This window comes from Polypterus senegalus, chromosome 8, assembly GCF_016835505.1.
Source record: "Polypterus senegalus isolate Bchr_013 chromosome 8, ASM1683550v1, whole genome shotgun sequence".
Classification (NCBI taxonomy): domain Eukaryota; kingdom Metazoa; phylum Chordata; class Cladistia; order Polypteriformes; family Polypteridae; genus Polypterus; species Polypterus senegalus.
Window position 1 is genome coordinate 21,704,542 of NC_053161.1, and position 26,216 is coordinate 21,730,757.

Here is a 26,216-nt window from a genome sequence, read left to right on the forward strand (position 1 = left end):
ATAAAAAGTTGAAAAAAAATACACTAACCTAAACAGTTTCTCATCTTCCTCTTTATCTGCAGGGATTTATCTGCTACAGTTCACTGGCATATATCTGTTTTCTTCAGCTAATAATGTCCTGGTTGAATCTACAGTTTGAGCAGCTTTGCTAATGATGACAAACTTAACAGTCTCAGAGTGGCTGCTATTCACAAATAGAAACACAGAAAACCTGAGATGTTTTTTGCTCAGACATGCTTATTAAAATATATTTTATTCCCTACCTTAGTATAGTATTATTTTTTTCACATACCATAAGGCAGTTTCAGGTTGTGCACAGCAGTTCTTCTTCTTTAGCTAAGCAAATACATATTTTTTTCTTTTTTTATTCAGATCAGATACATCAGATTTTACCTGCACTTGATTCACCTTGGAATTAGTCATACGGTAATGAACTTTAATGGCACTTGTGAGCCATTACTGAACCCAAATTATTATCAGAAAGGCTTGAGTAATAAAAGGTAGCAGGTTTTTTTATTAACAAAAACACATGAACAATAGTGACAGGGGGACGAATAATACACAAATGGGTGAAAATAATAAAAGTCGAAGGTGGTGTTCTGTTGGGGGGCTAGTTTACTTACCACTAACAACTTGCTTTATTTACCACAAAGATTCACCGATTTCTCTCCAGCTGCCAGCTTGCTACCTCTTAGTACATGCATCCAGTATACTTGTTGACAGAAGTTTTTAATCTCAGGTCCAGAAACATTTCTGGATAACCTCTCATTTACACAGGTTCCACATTAAACGTGGCAACAGAGATGTTCCTGTAGCAGCCCACTTCAACAGCCATAGACACTGTGAGAGGGACGTGAAAGTCACCGTGCTTATGGGCAACTTCAGAACACAGCAAGAGAGAAAAGAATGGGAAGTTAAACTTGTGCTAAAATTTAATACATTATAACATAGTTTGAATAGAAACAAGAGTTTTATGGCCAGATATGAGGATTGTTTGCATCTCTCAGACTGACACAGACCACCTGTCTACAGGCATACATTGTATTAAAAAACTCATTAAAAATTTCAAAAGACTTTGTCTAAAGATCTTGACCATACATTGTTCTCCTCTATTGCTAAATGAATCTTAACCTGAAGAGGTCTATTAATTTTTTACATTTAAAATGTCTCACTTAAAGGTTTTCCAATGTTGTATCTGTCCAGGTGTCTATATAAACACAGGGAACTCCAGTTTCTGTATTACATCTTGCCTGAAAAAGGAGCCTGAGATTCCTTGAAAGCTTGCATATTGTAATATTTTAGTTAGCCAATAAAAGGTGTCATTTTGCTTGACTTCTCACTAAATCAGTACTTCAGGGTTACCTGGCCACCTATCAGAGGCCAAGTGGTGGTGCCTCTAAGGAATCCTCTACCCCATCCAATTACACCACCTGGTTTCCCCTTCAGTCTCTTCATAATCTAAAATGTCACTGGGATGCTGCTCTCCCTAGCAGTCTTTAGATTCTAACCCATAATGCCCTCTTGTGGCCTGAGGAACATTTACAAAGCTAACAAATCAATTGTTACAAGTTCTAATGTTACACAATCCATTCACATCATTGTCTTCAGGAACCAGATTAATTTATTTTTTATTATTATAGTTAACTAACTGTTTAATGAAATGCTTTTGAATGAAAATATTCCATATATAACAATAAAATATTCTAATATGTATCCTTATCTATATTTAAACATCCTTATCTATATATAAACATCAACATTATTGGCTTACTTAGCTCATTCTGCTTAGAAACACTACTATTTGCCATAATCTTCAAATAATACACAAGGATTGAAAAGAAATAACTGAGCAACTGAACTCTGTTTTAAAGGGACCAGTGGGTCTGTCATATTAATGTGTGCTTGGTACAAAAATGGATTCATATTTCAAAGTGGTTTTAGAATAACCATCTGTCAGCTCAGCTAAACTTCACATAATTCCTTACCTACAGCGTAAATAAGAATTAATCATGCTAAACAGATCCACATGGAATATGGATTTGACATTTTTGTGAGCCTTATTAGTCTAATGCCAATTAAGATATATTTAATTGCAGCAACTGTTGGGAGCTGACAATCAGATAGTCGATCATCTTGAAACGGTTACTTAAGGCTGAATAGAAGATTTATTCTAATACAGCACAATGATCACAAATGAAACATAGTAAAATTAGCAGGATTATTTATTTTTTATTTAATGAAACAGTTGGCATGAATATTTTATATCTTTGTAGTAAAAACAACTGGAGAACAGCCATCTAGAAGCTACACTGGCCATGACATTTATTTTTATATAGTGTAATATATATATATATATATATATATATATATATATATATATATATATATATATATATATATATTGTAACAAGCTTAGAGCCAAACAGAAGAAAGGTTTGGGGTTTTCCGGCCCCGAAAATATTGTCTACAATCCAGTCCCTAAACAAAAAACCGGTCTGACAGAGAAACAAAACAATTGCATCTGCGCAACGCCATACTAGGCGTCGGCGGCCATTTAATATGGGAGGAGCCGGAAGTGGAGGAAGGAGTCGTGAGGGATGCCGGGACTGGTGACGTCAGGGAAGATGGCGGAGGAAGGGCGGAAGTAGCCGCACTGCGGTATAGTGGCTCATGGCGGAGCGTCTTTACTTCTGGAAAACAAAGAGAAAAGGTTAGTACCCGCCATTCCCCGCCGGTGAACGCTCTCGATGTGTTTTAAGGTCCTTCCGCGGCCTCCTAGTCGTGCATGCGTGACCATATATATATATATATATATATATATAAATTCCATATATATATATATAAATATATATATGGAAGCGAAGGTCTGTGATATGGTTTGCATATTTGCAGCTGGGGATCCACAAATGGAGAAGACGAATTAAATATCATAAAGTAGTTTTTATTCCTAAGCTTTCAGCCCCTGCCAGGAGCCTTCATCAAAGGATAATGCTTAGACATACAAGAATCAAAGGCAATATACAGCAAAATTAGGTGGAGGGGGTAGGTCAGTGTGTGCATTTAATAAGGTGGGGGTTGGGAGGAGTATTGGTCATAAAGTTTTATTTATTATGAATATGTTCTTCTTAAGTTTGCATATGCTGGGTTTATGCCCAAATGTCTGCTAATGGTGTTTTCGTCTGATAGCCAAGATTCAGCCAGCTCTCTGGCACTTTTAGTACTGGCCTTAAATCTTACTTGTACATTGTCCCAGTTGAATGTATGTCCAGTTGATTTTGTATGTGTATAAATCAGTGATCATGAGTCCTTCCTTCTGACGGCGTTGCGATGTTCCTGTATACGTGTTGTGATTCTTTATGATGTTTGTCCTATGTATACTGCTGGGCAAGAACTGCATGGAATGCTATAAGCTATGTTTCGTGATTCTGCTGTCGATTTCTTGTTTTTGGCATTAAAAAGGACAGTGCGCAGATTGTTCACAGGCTTGTTCGACAGCAGAAACAATTCATATCTCATGACTGGGATCACCAATAGCAATCCATTTCCTGATGCCACTGCTAACATTTTCATCAACTGGAAAACAATTCAAAATATTCTCAGGAAAACAAAAAAAAATTTCAAACACAACTAACCGGTGAATACAGCTAATACATAATAGTGGGATCTTCCTAATTAAAGGTATTTTTTTTTCACATTACCAACTTACTAATAGATTAAATAAAAATAAACTAGACATACACAGGTAAAATCACTTGTTTCAAATCTGCTATCTTAAGGAACATTGTTATGCTCTTGACATGACTTGAGCAGTCTAAAACCCGTACCAGAGTCTATAAGCCTCATTTCCCAGAGAGGGGACTGGGCGGTCTCATGGTCTGGAATCCCTACAGATTTTATTTTTTTCTCCAGCCGTATGGAGTTATTTTTTGGTTTTTTCTGTCCCCCCTGGCCATTGGACCTTACTCTTATTCGATGTTAATTAATGTTGATTTATTTTGTTTTCTTATTGTGTCTTTTATTTTTCTATTCTTTATTATGTAAAGCACTTTGAGCTACTGTTTGTATGAAAATGTGCTATATAAATAAATGTTGTTGTTGTTGTTATTTCAAACATAAAATGAAAAAATAGACTAGATGTCTAGCATCAAAGGCAAAACAAACCTGAGATCAGAGAAGCAGGTGCAGAAAATGGATGAACGGATAGCCATATTTTCGGCATACAGTACACCTACAAATAATCATTAGCATAATAGTGCAGTGGTGACACATTCAAATATCTTTATACATTTCATTCAAATCACTTTCTCTGGGGACACCAGTTTAATCCCATGTCATTTTTCCTCTAAAATTGATCAGTGTGGGTTTGTACAAAGGTATGGACTGACCTCCTGTTCAGGGCTGGTGACTCTCATGTGCTCCCTGCAACCTTGTAATGGAATCTGACTGATTGCTTTTACAGAATACTGTGTGACATTTTATTAGATCACACTGCTGATGTTTGCTGACTGTATTTTTTCTTTATTAAAAATTTCTAAATGCTGTTTTTTTTTTATTTTATGCATCATTCCTTCTTTCTGTTAAACAGAAAAAATGTTGTGCTGAGCTACCAGCAAAGTGCAGCTGCATCACATGCAAAGTGAATTCAAGCTGATCCTACACCTGCATTTGTTAGTTTACTCATTTCAACCTAAACTGAATAAGGTAAATATTTTATTTAGTAAAATCTTCTCAAAATCCAGAGAGAATACCACATCTGTGATGTCTATAGATGGTAAAGAATTTATTGAATAAACATTGTAAGCTATAAAAAGCTTTGCTATTTTGTAAAATGCATGCTTAATATAGAGGAAAAAATATTTAAACATAAAATCTTTGCCTAACTCTCAGTCACAGGAGTACTTCAAGTAAGCCAATTTGTGTTTCCTGTTAAATAAAACAAAATTCTGCATTTTAGTGCATTTTTTTTTTATCATGGCACCTGAAGAGTAGCAAAGGGTTGTATGTTGGTCAGAAATGCAAGCAAGAATTTAACTGTGTATGTAACAATAACACTACTATTGTCAGTGGCATCTCTATATTAGCGACAAGAGAGACACCACACTCCCACATTCCCAGAAGACATTTTGCAAAATGACATTCAGATTAGGCAGCTTGACAATCCTAAATTGAACCTAGTGTATGTATGTGTGTATGTGTGTGTGTTCACCCTGCAATGAACTGTCCAGGGATTGTTCTTGTCTTGTGCGCTGTGTTTGCTGGGATAGGCTATCACTTTTGCTGTATCTCTGCTAAGTGAAATATAGATTTGGAAAACAAATGGATGGAATGAGTAGCAAACTTATCTTAATAATTACATTTATAGTTGAAATATCTATTATCAGATTCAACTTGGTCTTCACAATAATTTTTTTCCAATTTTCATGATACCATTTCCTACCTAGAAAAATATTTTCTTTGTACCTGGTGACTGGTGACACTAGTTTTCAATGTGCTTGGGCAGGCCCTTCAACCCCACAGTGTTTCAGCATACCTTTGCAAGTGTGCAGTCTAACTTATTCTTTAACAAACCTTACCCAAGTGACTACTGTTTGAGTTTTCCATGGCACAGTTTAAAGGCCACATGAACTTGTACGTTTGCCTGCACTGGAATAGTCATCAACAACATTATCAAGAATCAAATTGATTATTTAGGAAAGAAACATTTAGCACTTTGCCCATCAAACAAAATTTGCTTTAAGAATATTTCTCTCTGTCTCTCTCTCTTTCACACACACACACATGCACGTACACATGTTCTGCATATCTCTTTGTCATCAGGATAACTGTTTCCCTTATTACAGTCTGGAGACGCTAAGCCCTAGCAGAATTTGTATGCCAAAAACACCACTGAGTATTATTACTTTTACCACTACTATTATTGCTGTCAACAAGTGAAATCTTTACTACTGAATTTTATTTCTGTTTTAATGGAGTGATGTGCTTCTACCACATTTGAAATATTGCCAGAATTTGACCTGCTTTGACATAATGTTAGCACTGAAATTTTACCCAGTGCCTTAGTTACTTCTCACATTGATTAACTTAAAAGGTATTCTTTCTGGCATCTCGAACAAACTCCTTGACAGATTCCAGCTCATTCAAAACTCTGCCACCAGGATCACTACGTACACCAAGCATAGCAGATCATATTACACCTCACCTTCACTGGCTTCCTGTGGAATTTTTATTTAACTTCAAAATTCTTCAAAATTCATCTATTCACACTTAAAGTGTTACACAACCTGGCCCCCTGCTACATCATGCTCCTATCTGCTCCCTGCTCCATCTGCTCCAACATTTATGCTCCTATTTGTTCCCTGCCATCTTCATAAGCAGGTTTTTTGACTGTCCCAACTATTAACCTATGTACTATGGGTGATAGGACCTCCTTCACTGCTGCACCCAAATTCTGGAACACTTTACCCTTCCACATAAAAATATAGAACATTTTAAATTGTTTTAAAAACTCACCTATACCAAAACACCTTTGCCTGTGAACAAACGGTCGAATACGATATTTAGTGCTGTCCATTATTGCTTATTTCATGCCATTTTCACAATTGATTAATGCTTACTTATTGTTTTAATGTTTGCTGTTGTTTAAATACCATTGTTTTTACTAATAGTCTGTTTTACTCTGTGAGGTGACCTTGAGAGTAATGAAAGACACATTAAAAATGTATAATTATTATTATTATGCATTATTACTTCAACATTAAATTAGAAAATAAGCTCATTAATAGTAGCTGACAAAGATTTTATTAAATTAATTTTTACACAAAATGATATTTCCATTGAGACCAACATACCCGCAGAAATATCTGTGGGAACATTCTGGGAAACACCTAAAGTTTGAGGGGCAAAGTCATTTCTTACATTTTGCATTAAAATAAGTTATAAACTAGAATAGCATCAGAACTAATCACAGAGATCTCTAAAGATGACCAGGAATATTGAGATTGCTCACTGCTTCACTCCACAAAAAAATTCTCATTACAAACAGAATTAAATTTTTTGGTTACAAGTGAGACAGATGATAACTAATTCTTACAGTATGTCATGGCATGCTAGTTCTGAAGATATGGAAAATGATCTGAGCTTAACAAATACTTGAGAAGTAAGTTTGGAATGCAGAGGTTACAGAGGTTAACAATACAGCCATATCTATAGTTAGTGTATCCAAACAAGTAACTAACATGTTTAATGAATACTACAGGACTTTCAACAAATCAAAGTGTAAGTAAGGTGACGTTCATGATAATGATTTCCTCGATGAAGTACAAATGCCATGGCCAACTGGATAAAACTATGAAACTATGAAAAGGTCCATAGACTATTTTAAAAAATGACTAAAAATGTAAAGTTCTCTGGAACAGGAAAAACACAGAATGTTTTCCACAGCAGTGATACTTCCTGGAGCTTGAGAGACAGATCAGGTGACAAAAGCCACAACAAAGTTGTTCAGCACAGGCCTTGAGAACTTGAGGACTGACTCCATCTGGCCCCGGTGCTTTTCCTGTGTGTAGTTTCCTCAGTTGTCTTCTTATTTGGTCTTACTTGGTCTTTAGTTATGGATAACCCATACTGAGGTGATCAGAGGTGGACTCCTCACTGGCCATTCCAGTTGATGTGGTTGGAGCTAGTGATGCAGTAGGGATGGTGTGGGAAGACTGGTCATTGGAAGAAGGTGGCAGTGGGAGGGAGGATCTGTTAAAAAATTGGTTCAGGGAGTTAATGTTTGCAATTTTCTATGCATATTACTGTATTTTGTGCTTGTTTTTTTGTTGTGGAAGTGTCCAAAGGTGACCCTATCCTCACCTTACGACTTTCTATCTAGACCTGAGTATCTCAAAATTTTTTACTCTTTCTCTGTTAAGTCATACTTACCAGCCTGTAGCGGAGATACAGCTGTAGTCTGCAGCTCCACTTGTGGTTACTGTTGCGTTGACTGCGAAGCAAAGCAAATGGATGTCATAACACTACAACCTGGTTAGATAGCCGCTCTTCTTGCTAAAAGTCTTGGCTCTTTCAATCTTGCATCGAGTTCCTGAGCTGATAGATCTCTCATCCAGCATGGTCTCTGGGTGTTGATGGAAGGACAAAGATGAGCATTAGCTAGTGTGTCTATACTTATAGTGGCCTTGCTCTTCCTTACTGTACCCCTTGGATCAGTGTGTTGTCATAGTTTAGAGACCAGCTCCCCTCATGGCACATTCGTATGCTCTTGAACCTTCTACCAATCAACATTCCACACATTGCCATGGGCTAAGGTAAAACAGTTTCATTTTGTCCTGCACCCCACCATATGCAATTATTGTGTCAGTTTAGATGGCTCTGACCGGCTGTGTGGTGAGCAGAGTAAGTAGGAAAGTTCTTATTATAACAAATTACACTGAAGTATTTCTCTAGTACATTCTTTATCCATATAAGGATACCAATAAGATAGCATATTAAAATATGAAAGAGATCCCATATTACAAAATTTTGCATTGCTGTTGAGAATCATATACCAAATGCTATATAACTGAGGCAAAAGACAAACTGAAAATATAATTAATAAATCATATTTTAAATAGTAATATAAGTAATATAAGATTTTTGTCTTTCCAGCAGATACAATCAGAGGCCTGCTTCCAGGTCAAACCAGTTTTACTGAAATTCAAGGAAATAAACTTTCACTTGAGAACTCCAACCAAATCGTCAATCATATTTAAGCAGTCAAAGATATGAAATAGAAATAAGACTTCTGAAAAAGCACTGCAGAAAGAGACTGTGTCATGCTGGACAAAATGAATAGTCTGAACAGTGAAAGACAAGAGTAGAAAGAGAAACTGCAGCAAAGCATACATGGGAACAGATTTAAACTATGTGGCAAGCAGTATACAAGGTAGTGAAACAGCCACATGTAAATTACAATTTGCAAATGAATCAGAAAAAATGTAAATTCCCAGACATGAGGCAGAAGCCACAAGAAGAAGAGACAAAAGGCCAGTGAAACTCTACATCAGTGCTGAAAATGAATACAATAGGATACCAGTTATCATCAGTCATGAGCACAAATCTCACTCAAAAGAGATTAGAGACCCTGAAAGGTCTAGCACAGGGGAACTCAACTCAGGTCCACAAGGTTCACAGTGGGTGCAGGTTTTCATTTCAACCAATTTTGTATGTAAAAGCCCAGCCTAGCAGATATTGAAACTTGGTATTTAATTATATGACTTGTTAGTGCTTTCATTTTTCCAAGATAAATCTTTATCCCATTGTAGAATTTTCGCTTTCTGAGAACATCATCCATATGTTATGTGTTTATGATTGTACTTCTTATGATTTATACATTTTGGTCCTTTTCTTCTCGCTTTTTATTGCAAAACATTTTATTTACACAGATACTTCATGATGCATGTTTACAGGTTTAACTGGAAGTATATTAGCTGGAGAGCTGGTGGTTTCTTTGCCATGTGCATCTCATTATTAACTAAAGGCTGGTTAAGAAAACAGATTACAAGTAAAACCTTAATGGATAAGTTCAGTATTTTTCAAGTAATTTTTTCCACAAACATGGTATATACAGTATGCATTTGCACTGTGAAATTGAATTTTAAAGATAACGCTTTCTCTAAATTTAATAAAATATCTTGCCTGTACTGGTGCTTTATATTGTTATGTTATTGGGCTTTCTGTAAATTCAATAAAATATCTTGCCTGTACTGGTGCTTTATATTGTTATATTATTGGGCACAGAGATAAAACTTAAAAACTTACCAAATGCGTCAACTTTTCAAGCCAATACATTTGATGAGTATTGATCCATGTCTTGCAATTACAGACATTGTAAAAAACTTTATGCATGTCATTTTTGAGTGATACTATGAGATCCAGCCATTTTGAAGGAAGACCAGCAGTGTGTGATAACTTGGCACTTAGTCCTCCTGCGCAACAACCTTTGATGCTCTTAGAGGGTGGTTTCCTCTCAAAAGACCAAATCACATTAAACTTTTCATGGAATGAGGTTGGTTTTGTTTGAGTAACTTACAAATTTATGTAAGAACTTGCACAAGCTAATAGATAACGTATCCTTACCATGAGAAAAATGGTCTCAGGAATATGCAATAAGATGATTATTTCCAGAGCCCTTTGTTGTCACAAAGATATGTCGGAGGGTAAGGATCAATACTCAACAACTATCTTGGCTTGAAAAATGCAGGTATTTAATAAGTTTTTAAGCCTTCCTTCTTTGCTTCATTCCCCCCAATTGTAAGGTGCCAGTGCGGGCAAGATATACACTCACCTAAAGGATTATTAGGAACACCTGTTCAGTTTCTCATTAATGCAATTATCTAATCAACCAATCACTTGGCAGCTGCTTCAATGCATTTAGGGGTGTGGTCCTGGTCAAGGCAATCTCCTGAACTCCAAACAGAATGTCAGAATGGGAAAGAAAGGTGATTTAAGCGATTTTGAGCGTGGCATGGTTGTTGGTGCCAGACGGTCCGGTCTGAGTATTTCACAATCTGCTCAGTTACTGGGATTTTCACGCACAACCATTTTCTAGGGTTTACAAAGAATGGTGTGAAAAGGGAAAAACATCCAGTATGCGGCAGTCCTGTAGGCAAAAATGCCTTGTTGATGCTAGAGGTCAGAGGAGAATGGGCCGACTGATTCAAGCTGATAGAAGAGCAACTTTGACTGAAATAACCACTCGTTACAACCGAGGTATGCAGCAAAGCATTTGTGAAGCCACAACACGCACAACCTTGAGACGGATGGGCTACAACAGCAGAAGACCCCACCGGGTACCACTCATCTCCACTACAAATAGGAAAAAGAGGCTACAATTTGCACGAGCTCACCAAAATTGCACAGTTGAAGACTGGAAAAATGTTGCCTGGTCTGATGAGTCTCGATTTCTGTTGAGACATTCAAATGGTAGAGTCAGAATTTGGCGTAAACAGAATGAGAACATGAATCCATCATGCCTCGCTACCACAGTGCAGGCTGGTGGTGGTGGTGGTGTAATGGTGTGGGGGATGTTTTCTTGGCACACTTTAGGCCCCTTAGTGCCAATTGGGCATCGTTTAAATGCCACGGGCTACCTGAGCATTGTTTCTGACCATGTCCATCCCCTCATGACCACCATGTACCCATCCTCTGATGGCTACTTCCAGCAGGATAATGCACCATGTCACAAAGCTCAAATCATTTCAAATTGGTTTCTTGAACATGACAATGAGTTCACTGTACTAAAATGGCCCCCACAGTCACCAGAACTCAACCCAATAGAGCATCTTTGGGATGTGGTGGAACGGGAGCTTCGTGCCCTGGATGTGCATCCCACAAATCTCCATCAACTGCAAGATGCTATCCTATCAATATGGGCCAACATTTCTAAAGAATGCTTTCAGCACCTTGTTGAATCAATGCCACGTAGAATTAAGGCAGTTCTGAAGTCAAAAGTGTCAAACACCATATTAGTATGGTGTTCCTAATAATCCTTTAGGTGAGTGTATATTTTTTTAATTTATAGAAAGTACTTAACTTTAAAGCAGAATTTCATGAGGAAAATGCATATATATCAGGTCTGTGGAGAAATAAATTTGACTTCAAAAATACCAAACTTTATTGCAGCTGTCTGAACCTAAAATAGGCAATTAAGAGTTATGAATTTTCACAAACAAGTTAACTAAAACTAAACCCAAAAAACCATATCATTTTAGTAGTAATTGGGTTCTAATCAAAAAATTTGGTTAAAGTAAAAACCTTCTGCCACTGCAGACTACTAGGACTGGAGTTGACTGCCCCTGTCCTAGCAGATGAAGAGATGATTTCAAAGAATTACAGTGGTGCCTTGGATCTGTGTTGCAAATACTGCACATCAATCTGAAGATCAGAAGTCACTGATGCCTCTGAAAGTAGATTTAATGCTAGACCAATGGACTATGACCAAGCCAGCTAGTGTTATATTGTATATAATCCAAAAGCATCTGAGATCACAGATGCCCTGCCATCTCTGGATGAAGAAAAAGTTTCTGATAAGATTTAAATGGGGACATCTACAGTATAATGAAATACTCCTTGTTATATACAGTTTATTACTAGGATAATCAGCCACACTGTGTACAAAGTAATTAATATTCTGGAAAACTTCTTTATAATCATCCAAGTCATGTAATATCTTCAATACAGAAAAAAAACTTTACATTTCTGTGCCCTTTCGTCAGATCATACTTTAAAAGTCTTAATAAGATGCTCATTTCTTTTAGGGATGGTCTAACAGATGGGAATAAGATAAACTTTTTATGGTGTGAGATGAGACAGAAATGGTCTAATTGCACCAGCAAATGCATATTTAAAATGACCACAACATTATCTCACACTCCTCAGTTGTGCATCATATGTAATATACTGATCAAATTCTCATGGAGATATCACTAATAGTAATTAAAACTTCCTAAAATAAACATGAGTACTTCTGGTGTTCAAAAATGTGTGGATGAATACAGCCCACTCTCTATGTAGTTGCACTTGGTTGGAGGAGATATTGTTCAATAAAACAGATGACAATATTTGAGATTGTCTAATGAGATTAAAAGGTCGATGACAGTAGCATAAGAGCTCTGCATTTTGAATAAACTTGATTGCTACACTCTATACTAAAAGCACCATTTCATCAAAATGCATCATTCACAAAAACACAAAGGTCCAGATGCAAGTAGTGAAAGCATGATTATGAGTGAAGGATCTGGTGAAAGGTATTGCTAGTGTAGATGTGAGAACAAGAGAACTGACTCTGCTTGCAGTGAATGAAAGACAAAAGTGATTACATTATTCTGTGCAGCTATAGTATATCAGGATGCACAAAGCCCATATAGCAGATCAATTTACGCTGTATTATCAACCACAGTCTCAGAAGCATAGCATTTGACATCTCACACTATGAATGTAGGCATTCTTGTCAATCAATGTGTATCTAAAGCAAAAGCTGGTTTACCTTTCCATAAACAAAACAACATTTTTAATCTGTAAGAGACAGATAAACTGTCATTAGGATCAGGTTTGGGTGAGAAGCATGTTTCCAGATGTACTACGATATAATCAGAAATAAGAATACAATGGTATGGACAAAATATTCAACCATCATTAACTTTCTGAATCCAAATTTCTATTACTGGTTTGCAGGGATCTAACAAATATACTTGCAACAAAGGTGTCAGGTGGGATGGAACATCAGCCACTGTAGGCCAAGTCAGAATTGCTCATAAGTGTAAGGTGCAGTTTTTGGAAAGTGAGAGTAAGCTAGAGATATTGGAAGAAACTGATTAGGGCACTTTGACCACAAGCATAGGCAGAGATAGTCAGGTAGAAAAATCAATCTCTTATCCCCAAGATTTAAGGATGGCATGCATAAAAGTGTTCAGCGATGTCTCTCTATATATACTCACCACCTCCTTCATGAACATAACTCCCTTCAGTTCAAGACATCTATAACACAGAATTACATAGAAATACAAAATGAGTTATTGATGGTGTCAGCAACCTCACACATTCACTTTCATTCTTCTTCCTTTCTAGAAAACCATTAGCATTTGCATCACTAGATTCAAGGATAATTTTTATCCACACTTCACAAGCCTTCTCAACAGCTAATTATTTTTTCCTTGTAATTAATTTTTTTCTAGTTTTAAAAAATAAAAAAATACATTTATTCTTGTGCTGTTGTGTACAGGTTTGGATTCTTCCATTTGAACACACTACTACAGCAAGTGAGTAGTGTCATATAGAATGTGATGACACAGAGACCCTTATTGTGGTGCCCCATCTAGTGTTACCTGAGAAAGGGCTATTAATGGGTGAGGATTTATAGAAGTCACAATTCTATCTGACAAAGTAGGTCACTATGGCAGTCCGCTAAGATTTAAGTTGAGAACAAAAAACAAATCACTTAGCCCTAACTATAAAATTCCGATACATTATGTTAGTAATTTTAGTTCATAACCATTGTGATGGACAGCCGGGTCCCATGCCCGGCCAGGACGCCTCTGCTGCATATGTTCCGGGGGAGCCACCATGGGCAGCTCAATACCTCCCCCAGAACCCTTGGTGGCAGCCTCCCTGGCTGATGTTCGTTTCCCAGTCTCCCGCATGACTCCATGGGACATGGAGTCCTCCACAACCTGGGTGGGAGCAGGGGTGGCCGCTAGGGGGTGCTGCAGAGACTCGAGAACCCGGCTGGACGAGTCATCAACCCCACCCGGAGGTGCAATTGGGACCAGGTGGTCAAGCACCTGGATCACTTCCAGGTGGGCTATAAAATGGGCCAGCCTCCACCACTGAAGGGCTAGAATCGGGAGGAAGAGGACAGGGTTACCTGAGAGGAGTGGTGGTACAAGGCGGAGAGTTGTTGCTTTTGTGTTTAAGTGCTTCTGGGATTGTGTTAGGCCTGTGGGACACGGGGAAGACGTGTGACCATGGGTGAAGAAAAATAAAAGCCTGTGTGATTTGTACACGTGCCTCTGCATAGTCTTTGCCGGGTCGTGCGCTATATAGCGCCTTTATCACACCATACATCTCTCACAAAATTAATAAAACGCTGTTTGATCCTACTATAATTTACATTGACTGCATTCCTAGCTTATTTATGTGTAGCAAAGTAAATAGTAAAAATTGAGGACTTGAGAGGACAGCACTGTATGTGACGGGTCTGTATGTAAGTGCAAAATATCCTTGGTGTACAATATTCTTTCCCTGAAAAACTGTCAATTGTTTGGCTGCATCATTTCAAAATTTGCAAAGCTACAAATTCTATGTAGTGTAGTTTGACCTTATACAGGGATAGTTTCTCTCAATATACAAGCTGGCAGTAAGCAGCACCCGGCTAAGGCATAGGCCACCATCTGTGCAGCTCTCAAGCAGCTTGTGATTACACTATTGGAGTATAATTAAATCCAGCTTAAAAACCCTGCTCTCGTAAATTTGTTATTAGAAAATGACAGAATGATCTGTTGACCAAACACCAAAACTGACAAAGTACAGTGCGCCATGGCAATCAGAACTGAAAAGCATTGGTCTTATGTACTGATCGTAATTTGAACTTTTAAGGAAAATGCAGTGCAGTTTCCTTGACATCATTTTTTTTATTCTTGCCATCTTTATTGAAGTCATACAAATCTCATAGTGTTTTCTTATAACTACATAACATTACATCTGTTTTGTTCCTACCTTTTTCTGAGATGTTTGTGCATAATTTTTATCACCACCATGATATCTCTGTTGGTAGGTGACCTTTATAATTTGTGATCACAGCTTCAGCCAGGGCAAAGCTCTACTGCATGAATCCTCACTCAGATTTATTCCTGTTGTGCACAGTCATAACTGGCTTCCTGTGTCTTCCAGAACAGAATAAAAAACAAACTGCCTCTGCACCTTGCTCTACTGTCTCTTTCATTCCAGACATTTACATGAGTTAAGTGCTTTTAGTATGAGAGAAAATCTATATGCAGTGTTATTTATATTATAATTACATGAGGCACTCTCTTTTAAAACTGATTTTTGCAACTTACTAAATGTGTTTCATTCATGAAACTTGATTTACTACAGCACAGTCCAAAACTTCAGGGATGCTAGACCAAGTAACACCATAGTCTTCACGGGTCTGTCTGACTGGATTACCTGTCCTGTACACTTTTACAGATATTTCGAATTAAAATAAATGTTTGATTAGAGATGCAGTAGATTATTGACACAGGTCGGAGTGAATTTAAAATAGGAGAGCAATACCCGTACTGAAAACTGAATTACTTCTGTTTGTAAAAGCAGTGAGTCAAGAATTCAAAAATATAAAATGAAAATGTGTTGCGACCCTTTCCAGGAAAAGCAGTTTAAAGATATGGGAAAATGAAAATGGCAGTTTATCTACGCTTTTGCTGACTTTTTTCTTTTTTGAAGATTTTACTTATTTTTTTATTAAAATATCTAATATCTAGAAGCCATGAGAAGTTCTGTCCACTTTTTCATTTAAGTCACATCAGTGTAGTGACAACAGATTCATCTTTTCCTGCTCTTTGTACGCTTTGTGATTTCCTAACACTACACTTTGCAAAAAATTAAAATACAAGTGTTATCACTTGCAAGTAGCTGATCACGTATACACATTTGGAACATGCCAGGTATGATGCTATGTGTCTTGTTTATCCAGATAATTCAACAGCACCCACCAGCAAAGAGCCATTGCCACATCCCCACAATCTTTCAGATGCTTTGAACAGTTTAGATGAAAACAGGTATACTGTACTGGAAGTGTGGAGGTGAGCAAGATTTGTAAATAGGTGTTACTGTGTATAATTTAGCACTGCAAGAAGTGACATTGGATGTGTTTATCGTAGATATGCATAGTAGTCTTACATTACCCGCTGCTGATTTGCCTAGCACTATTCACAGATGAAAGTGTTGTATGCACACTATGCAGGTGGCAGATGAAGAAGTCCTACTTTGAGAACTTCCTAAGAGATTCAGCAAAAGTAGAAATCACAGGTCTATATCAAAATTGAAGCTTTGATTCACAAGGACATTCTGTATAGAGAAAGCAGAATGCAAGCAGCCTTACTTTGGTTTCAAACTCATGTTTCAACTTTATTACCTTTAACATTTTGGGGTCGGAATTGGTACAGGTAGATGTAGCACAATGCCTAGATCATGTATTTAATTACAATATACTTTAAGTAGTTTAGCCACCAGAAAATATCTGAAACTTCAAAGGGCACAAAAGCAAAGACAAAGCAAACTTCCTTATCTTCCATTTGAATAATGTCAAAATAAAAAAACACACATTTTTGTTTCAGCTTCCGGTTATGAGCATAAGGAACAGCCTGGCCAAATAATAGTTGCAGTAGCCTAGCTAGTCTGAGAGTTATTGAACATACAGGCATTGTAGAATGGTCATCTGGATATTTAAAAACATGAAGAATTGAACTCTGGAGGAAAATTATGGCCAAAACTGTTGATCTTCTTTCATGATTTCAAGACTTCAAGTTTGAGAGTTATTGATGATTACAGGCATTGTACAACTGTCATCAAGATATTTCAAAACATGAAAAACTGAACGTTGGCAAAAACTATGGCAAAAATTGCTGACCTTCATTCATGACTTCAAGACTTCAGCTAGAACCTCATTCATGCCATTTGCAGTGATGAAGCGAAGAACAACATAATAGTAAAAAATGAAAGAAGGTTTGAGCAATTTTAATGGAATCTTGCTGACTTTAAAAACAACTCTATTGGCTTGCTATAGATATCAAACTTAAACATATTTTTATACAATATTTTTAAAATGATAATTTGGTTTCTAATATTGTTCAAGCAATATAGCACAGTGGGAAGTCTCTGTTACCTTTTGCATTTGCTTTGTTATTTTTCCTTTTAATTATTTTTTACTGTTACGATGATGAAATTGCTTATACTGTACCTAATGTAACTCAAAGTGCTGAGCACTTTGCACATAATTCAGAAAGGATTATGTTTTCTTTCCCACTTACTTACAGAATTCTTCCATACTCATTTTGGTACCATTAAAGAGCACTTTGTCAGCTGCAATTATGTGTGACTGAAATATGTCCATGACTGTCTTAAATAAAGAAATCCTGGAAGAGCGGAAACATTACTAAGGAACAATGGCTGAGAAAGTGCAACTGGGTAGATAAAGGTTCTACAGCAGTTCAGGAGATGAGACTTTCATCTATTTCTTTCAATGTTTCAACACTGAATAATATAAAGGATGGGTCTGAAGAATTCAGAAGAAGTAAAATTGCTTTACATTGTGACTTTTGCATCACAGAAACTTAGCTGAATTTTTATTTTTTTCTGACAAGGTTTTAAAGTTTGTAAGTACCTAATTTACAGAGACAACCATATACACAGTCTTCAAAATAAATTTACAGTGGCCTTGTCTTAAGAAGTATCAACTCTGTATTTGGAATTTGGGTGATTACCAGTAAGTAACTCTATATGAAGAATTAGTTTTATTTTTGAGTTACCCCTTCAAATCAAACACTGTCTCTGCAGTGTAGCTATTGAGAGATCAAACCTCAGTTACTGATGATTAGTACCTATGGTAGTCATCCTGAGAAACTAGAAATTCCAGCTTGATGTCTGAACTTCCTAAATACAATCAGCCAGGGAAGTGTGATATTGGAAATAAGAAAAACTATAGAACACTGCAGGCTGAGTACCCACATCGAACTGTGCTGAGTTTTCTGGATTCTTCTCACTGACAAAAATATAAAGAATAGTAATCCAGAAAATCTGCAAGAAAACTATTGAAGCTGTAGAATGTTTGTATGATTGGTTGACTTTATACACTATGATAATAAAAGAAAAGCATGTGTTGGAATTGATTGGTATGCAGATGTAGTAATATTCACTCATTTATCCATTTTCTTAATTTCAATCCCAGCAATACCATACACAACTCATCAATAAGCACTTTGTGGGGCTGCTGCCCATCATAAGGCACACTCATATACAATGTTATATTTGCTCAAACAGAGTCAATTTAGATTTGCTAACTGACCTAAATTATATGTACTTTGATTTTTGAGGGAACCATGGACTATTCACACTAATATAGTTTTAATGTACAAACTCCCCACAAACTTGGTTCTCGCCTTAGTCAATGAGTGGGCCTCTCTGGCAGTGTCTTAAATTGGTTTGAATCCTACCTTGCAGGTAGAAAATTCTTTGTTGGTTGTGGTAATTATACTTCAGAGACACATGATATTCTACAGTGCATCCGGAAAGTATTCACAGCGCATCACTTTTTCCACATTTTGTTATGTTACAGCCTTATTCCAAAATGGATTCAATTCATTTTTTCCTCAAAATTCCACACACAACACCCCATAATGAAAAAGTGAAAAAGTTTACTTGAGGTTTTTGCAAATTTATTAATAAAAAAAAAGCCTTTGCTCAATACTTTGTTGATGCACCTTTGGCAGCAATTACAGCCTCAAGTCTTTTTGAATATGATGCCACAAGCTTGGCACACCTATCCTTGGCCAGTTTCGCCCATTCCTCTTTGCAGCACCTCTCAAGCTCCATCAGGTTGGATGGGAAGCGTTGGTGCACAGCCATTTTAAGATCTCTCCAGAGATGTTCAATCGGATTCAAGTCTGGGCTTTGGCTGGGCCACTCAAGGACATTCACAGAGTTGTCCTGAAGCCATTCCTTTGATTTCTTGACTATGTGCTTAGGGTTGTTGTCCTGCTGAAAGATGAACCGTCACCCCAGTCTGAGGTCAAGAGCACTCTGGAGCATGTTTTCATCCAGGATGTCTCTGTACATTGCTGCAGTCATTTTTCCCTTTATCCTGACTAGTCTCCCAGTTCCTTCCGCTGAAAAACACCCCCACAGCATGATGCTGCCACCACAATGCTTCACTGTAGGGATGGTATTGGCCTGGTGAGGAGCAGTGCCTGGTTTCCTCCAAACGTGGCGCCTGGCATTCACACCAAAGAGTTCAATCTGTCTCATCAGACCAGAGAATTTTGTTTCTTATGGTCTGAGAGTCCTTCAGGTTCCTTTTGGCAAACTCCAGGTGGGCTGCCATGTGCCTTTTACTAAGGAGTGTCTTCCGTCTGGCCTGATTGGTAGATTGCTGCAGAGATAGTTGTCTTTCTGGAAGGTTCTCCTCTCTCCACAGAGGACCTCTGGAGCTCTGACAGAGTGACCATCGGGTTCTTGGTCACCTCCCTGACTAAGGCCCTTCTCCCCCAATCGCTCCGTTTAGGTGGCCGGCCAGCTCTAGGAAGTCCTGGTAGTTTCAAACTTTGCCACTGTGTTCATTGGGACCTTCAAAGCAGCAGAAAGTTTTCTGTAACCTTCTCCAGATTTGTGCCTCAAGACAATCCTGTCTCGGAGGTCTACAGACAATTCCTTTGACTTCATGCTTGGTTTGTGCTCTGACATGAACTGTCAACTGTGGGACCTTATATAGACAGGTGTGTGCCTTTCCAAATCATGTCCAATCAAATGAATTTACCACAGGTGGACTCCAATTAAGCTGCAGAAACATCTCAAGGATGATCAGGGGAATCAGGATGCACCTGAGCTCAATTTTGAGCTTCATGGCAAAGGCTGTGAATACTTATGTACATGTGCTTTCTCAATTTTTCACCAACCTGATGGAGCTTGAGAGGTGCTGCAAAGAGGAATGGACGAAACTGGCCAAGAATAGGTATGCCAAGCTTGTGGCATCATATTCAAAAAGACTTGAGGCTGTAATTGCTGCCAAAGGTGCATTGACAAAGTATTGAGCAAAGGCTGTGAATACTTACTGTATGTACATGTGATTTCTCAGTTTTTTTATTTTTAATAAATTTGCAAAAATCTCAAGTAAACTTTTTTCAGGTTGTCATTATAGGGTGTTGTGTGTGGAATTCTGAGGAAAAAATGAATTTAATCCATTTTGGAATAAGGCTGTAACATAACAAAATGTGAAAAAAGTGATGTACTGTAAATACTTTCCCGATACACTGTATATGGTGTTCCACAAGGCTCTATCCTGGGTCCGCTGATCTTCTTGATTTACATGCTTCCATTAGGACACACAGCTGTATTTATCAATAGCACCTGACGACCCCGACTCTCTTGATTCACTGACACAATGCCTTACTTGCGTTTCTGAATGGATGAGTAGTGATTTTCTCAAACTAAATAAAGAGAAAACAGAAATTTTAGTGATTGGCAATAATGGAAATAATGAGGTTATTAGAAATAAACTTGCATTAGGATTAAAAGTCAAGGTAAAGAATTTAGGGGTAACTATGACCATAATTTTAGAACACATATTAAATAGATTGCGCGGCACGGTGGCGCAGTGGTAGCGCTGCTGCCTCGCAGTTAGGGGATCTGGGTTCGCTTCCTGGGTCCTCCCTGCGTGGAGTTTGCATGTTCTCCCCGTGTCTGCGTGGGTTTCCTCCGGGCGCTCCGGTTTCCTCCCACAATCCAAAGACATGCAGGTTAGGTGGATTGGCGATTCTAAATTGGCCCGTGGGTGTGTTTGTGTGTGTCCTGCGGTGGGTTGGCACCCTGCTCAGGATTGGTTCCTGCCCTGTGTTGGCTCCGGCAGACCCCCGTGACCCTGTATTCGGATTCAGCGGGTTAGAAAATGGATGGATGGATGGATATTAATTAGATTACTAGGACAGCATTTTTTACTTAAGAAATATAGAAAAACTTAGACCTCTTAAAACATTGCAAGATGCTGAAAAATCAGTTCACGCTTTTGTTTTCAGTTGGCTAGATTACTGTAACGCACTACTCTCAGGACTACCAAAAAAAGACATCAATTGATTGCAACTAGTGCAAAATGCAGCTGCTAGAATCTTAACTCGGAAAAGAAAATCCGAGTACATCACCTCAGTTTTGATGTCACTACACTGGTTACCTGTGTTATTTAAAATTGGCTTTAAAATACTGGTTATGGTTTACAAAACCTTAAATAATCTCTCTAAATCTTATATTTTGGAATGTCTTACACCTTACACTCCAAATCATAATCTTCAAATTATCTTCAAATGAGTGTCTACTTAGAATTCCAAGAGCTAAACTTAAAAGAAGTGGAGAGGCAGCCTACTGCTGTTATGCACCTAAAATCTGGAATAGCTTGCCAATAGGAATTTGCCAGGCTAATACACTGGAGCACTTTAAAACACTGCTGAAAACACATTACTTTAACATGGCTTTCACATAGCTTCATCTTAGTTTAATCCTGATGCTCTGTATATTCAATTAATTATCATTATCATTCCTGGTGGCTCTAAAATCCGTACTAACCCCCACTTTCTCTTCTGTTCTTTTTCCAGTTTTTTGTGGTGGTGATCTGCACCACCACCACATAATCAAAGCACAGTGATGTCCCTACATTGATGCATTAAAGGGAAGAAGTCCATATGACCGTGCTGGGTGGTCTCATGGCCTGAAATCCCTGCAGATTTTATTTTTTTCTCCAGTCGTCTGGAGTTTTTTTTGTTGTTGTTGTTTATTCTGTCCTCCCTGGCCATCAGACCTTACTTTTATTCTATGTTAATTAGCGTTCCCTAATTGTAATTATTTATTGTCTTTTTTTTCTTTCTTCATCATGAAAAGCACTTTGAGCTACATTGTTTGTATGAAAATGTGCTATAGAAATAAATGCTGTTGTTGTCTTAGTTTTGGGGTAGAAGTGCTGATCATTGTATCACCATGTTACAACACAATAATATCTCTGATCATTTCTGTCAGTAATTAATAAAACACTAGGCTGACCCGCCTTTTAAGGCGACCGACTATAAGTGGCAATTCAATATGTAGATCAATTTGATATTTTATACAAACTCATTAATTTGGTTATATTGCATTTGAGCGGTATTACTTTAATACTCGTAGTTTCTGTTATTTTTGTGATGAAATTTAAACTTTTTTTCTATATTGAGGTCGCCCTTTTAAACCCCCCTGATATTTACTACACGGTGTGGCATTTGTACTCCATCAACATTAATTATTTCCAGAGATATAATTTTGTCTATTTTTCCAGTGCATTGCGCACAAAAGCAAGGGGTCGATGGGAGCACCAGAACTCTGCTCACATCATGTCGCTTCGTACCGCAAGCTGCAAGTAGTAAGTCTTTGACAAGCGGAATACCGCTACGCTTTCCACTCACGGGACGGAAGGACAATCCCGACCGCTTTTATATAATAAGAAAGAAGATGAAGATATCGCACAGTCTGGAGTAGAAAATCATCTTTTACCTGGAAAAACGAAACTACAAATCCCATCGTGCATTGCAAAATGGGCGGGGCGTGTGTGAAACTCCGCGCCTGCGTAGCACTCACGGGACGGAAGGACAATCCCAACCGCTTTTATATAGAAGGATAACATATTTTACTAAAGAGCCTTGCATTCTCTAAAGGTTAAAATAAAGAGAAAGATTAAAAGAGAACTAAATTGTCATTTTAAGGGAGTTACTGCTAAACAAACTAGACATTAACAGACTTGTTACTTCCTCACATTTTGGAATTTAAACAAAACACAGTACTGTACATATGTACTTACTGTGAAAAAACTTCAGCAGAGTAATATTACAGATCAGTAAAATTGCTTCAGGAATCATGAGCATCGTGGAAGGCCTATAAGAGGGTCATTCAGCTATATATTTGCATTTTTCTTTTCAGAATACTTAGAGTCAATTTAAAAGAAACCCCCAGAGTTCATTGATTACCTAGCCTCCATATTCAGGTGGAAATTTAGAGTATATACAATATATGAAGACCACCAGGTGTTTATCCTTCTTGATTCCAAAGCTGACATAAGCAGTAAAACGGCCTTGGGATTCCAACAAGCTACTAATTGCATCATCACACCAAGAATTAATTAAATTATGAGTAACTTGGGCACAAAGCTTAAACAAAGATTTGTTTAACTGTTATTTAACTATGAAATAAGCTTTAATATCTCATTATGTTTTTCTCTCTCTCTGCACACAGACCAGATATCAACATTTTCCATTTTCTGGAGTACATCATTTTTATTACAACATTACAATCTAAAGATCATCTCTGAATTCCTGTCTATCTGTTTAAAATATTTGTGATCATTCAAGTCAATGGTCCCAAAAACATTTTAGAATAAGCATTTAAATTAAGGAAGTGGATTCTCTCCCCCCTTGTTTCTATCTATCTATATTTATTTATTTCAATATTTTTACTATTATTAAAGTGCTACTCTGCTGACCTAGGCCTCATTCTCATAGGTGGGGGTCGATTTGTTTCAAACCAGTTTTGTTAAACTTGACTTACATGTATGGAATGTTTTTTTTTTATTTTAATAAAATAAAATATAAGAAAAAAAGACCATCTATGAATTCCTGTCTGTTTAAAGTATTTGCGATCATTCAAGTCAATGGTCCCTAAAACTCCTGCCTTTATTATTAAAGACTTGGAGCTATTACATCTGTGATAATTAAATAATTTGTGTGTCTGATCTTGCAATATTTTAGGCCGCCTACTAATCCTTTTTCTTGATGTTTATCAGTTTCGTTACAATTAGATCACACAATAAAAATGTCTCTCTCTATTACATACTGTAGCATGTGGGCTTATCACCTATTTTAGCTACAATACATTTTTTTTACTATATTTTAGAGTTTAACAAAATTATGCCAGATCTCCCCAGTAGTAAATGACTACATCTGAATGTGCTACATGTTTTTGAATCTCTGGCTTTCTTAGATATAGTGTAGATGTTTACTCTGTGCTTCTGCAGTCATCACTTTGCATCCCTGAAAAAGACAAAAGAATGCCTTAGGAGTGCATTTTGTCCCCATATAATGTAATTTCTGTACAATCAAAGCACAGAATGCAACTTATTCAGGGCCTATACATCAAAATTGCCAGTGTGTAATCAACTATTGTAATATTAAATAAATTCTTAAAAGTGTGTACAGTATCTGGAAAAAATGTTTTCAAACACAGTACAGTATATACCGTAAGAGTAATTTCAATACTGGCAACTTTTTTAATCTCATATTGAGATTTTTGCAGTGAAAAATCCTACAAACCCAGGTAACTACTTGATTTACATATTTTTATAAGAAAAATTAACATCATTCAAAGTCAATTTTGATCAATTTGGAAACCATTCCCTGTAATACTTATTCCCAAACAATCCCACAGAATGATGTTTACTCAATTATGTTGACTTCTTTTGTAAGTCACTTTGGATTAAACCGTCTGCTAAACAGTAAAATGTAAATGTAAAATAAGGTGCAGTTCTTATCTCTGTAGTTTCTTACTAAAGCTGTCCATCTAAAAGGTTGATTCATTTTCTCCTTCTCCAACAGTTGAGCAGCCACCCAACTTTGATTATGATTTCAAAAATAATAACTATTGTAATTATGACTCTACAATTTGTGATATTGGTTAAGCATTATGTACTTACGTGTAGCAATTATATTACAAATGTTGCTTGCACTGTTGTGATTATTTTTACATTTTGTAAGCTTTTTTAGATAGTTGTTAATGCAAATTGCTTGCTCCCTTAATAACTTTAGTTGTTCAATCAAACATTAGTAATGTAAGAGCCATTTTCCTAGTTCTATAAGATTCATGAATATTTTACTAGATGATAATACATAATCTATAGGAGGATCCTAAAATCCCCATAAATAGAATTGTATTGGTATATTCTTGCCATTTCTAACAGCTTTAAGTAAACATTATTCTTCAGTTAGTGACAGCCTTGGCATGTGTAAGGTGTAGAGGCATACAGTTTTAAACCATGACCATGCCTGAGGGCCTACGGGATCTTTGAGTGTGTGAATAACTCTAAGAAAACAATGCTTATTTGAATACCATACAGAAGAAGAAATTAAGAACCTTTAAGTATAGAAATAACTAAAGTTCCTCAAGAAAAGCTAAGTTTAGACAAGATCCATTTTTCTTTTTTTTGCTTTTTTTTCTACGTGTGTAACTATTTTTTCTTTATTCTTGTGTGGATTATTTGCTTTTAACTTCCAATAAATATTTTGAAAACAAACTCTTTCGCCACTAGTTTTGCCCGTGCTTGACTTCGCCTTATACTTCGACAGCTACAAGTAATGACAAAGCACGTGGTTTAAGTTACTGTGATTGTGGTATAATTGTTGGTGTCTGTAGTTTTTTATTTTAGTATCTCAAAAGTAGCAATGGTGTGTACGGTTTACAGAAAAACTGCAATAAGCAAAAACAAACAATGGTTCTTGGACAAAAGTACCCTTGTTAATGTGTGAGGTCCAAGGACAATGGCAAGACTCATTCAATGTAACAGTAAGGCCACAAATACACACATAAGAGCTCTTTGCAAGAGTGGAGTGCAGAAGGGCGCCTCTGAATCATGGGTGGTTTTCGACTTTTAAGCTGAGGGGAATCAAACAAAGACATAAAAAAGTGTTGTCTCTTTTAGAGTTCCACTTATACTGCTAAATATTTATCATATGTACTGGTCATACAGTATATACTAATATATTTATCACACTCAGGTCAAATATCATAAATTGCTTGTTATATAAAGTTATAATATAAAGTAAATCTCACTTAAGTTTACACATTTAAAGCATGTAAATTATGGGAAGTTACTTAAGTACATTCAGCAAATATTTAAATATCAGTAA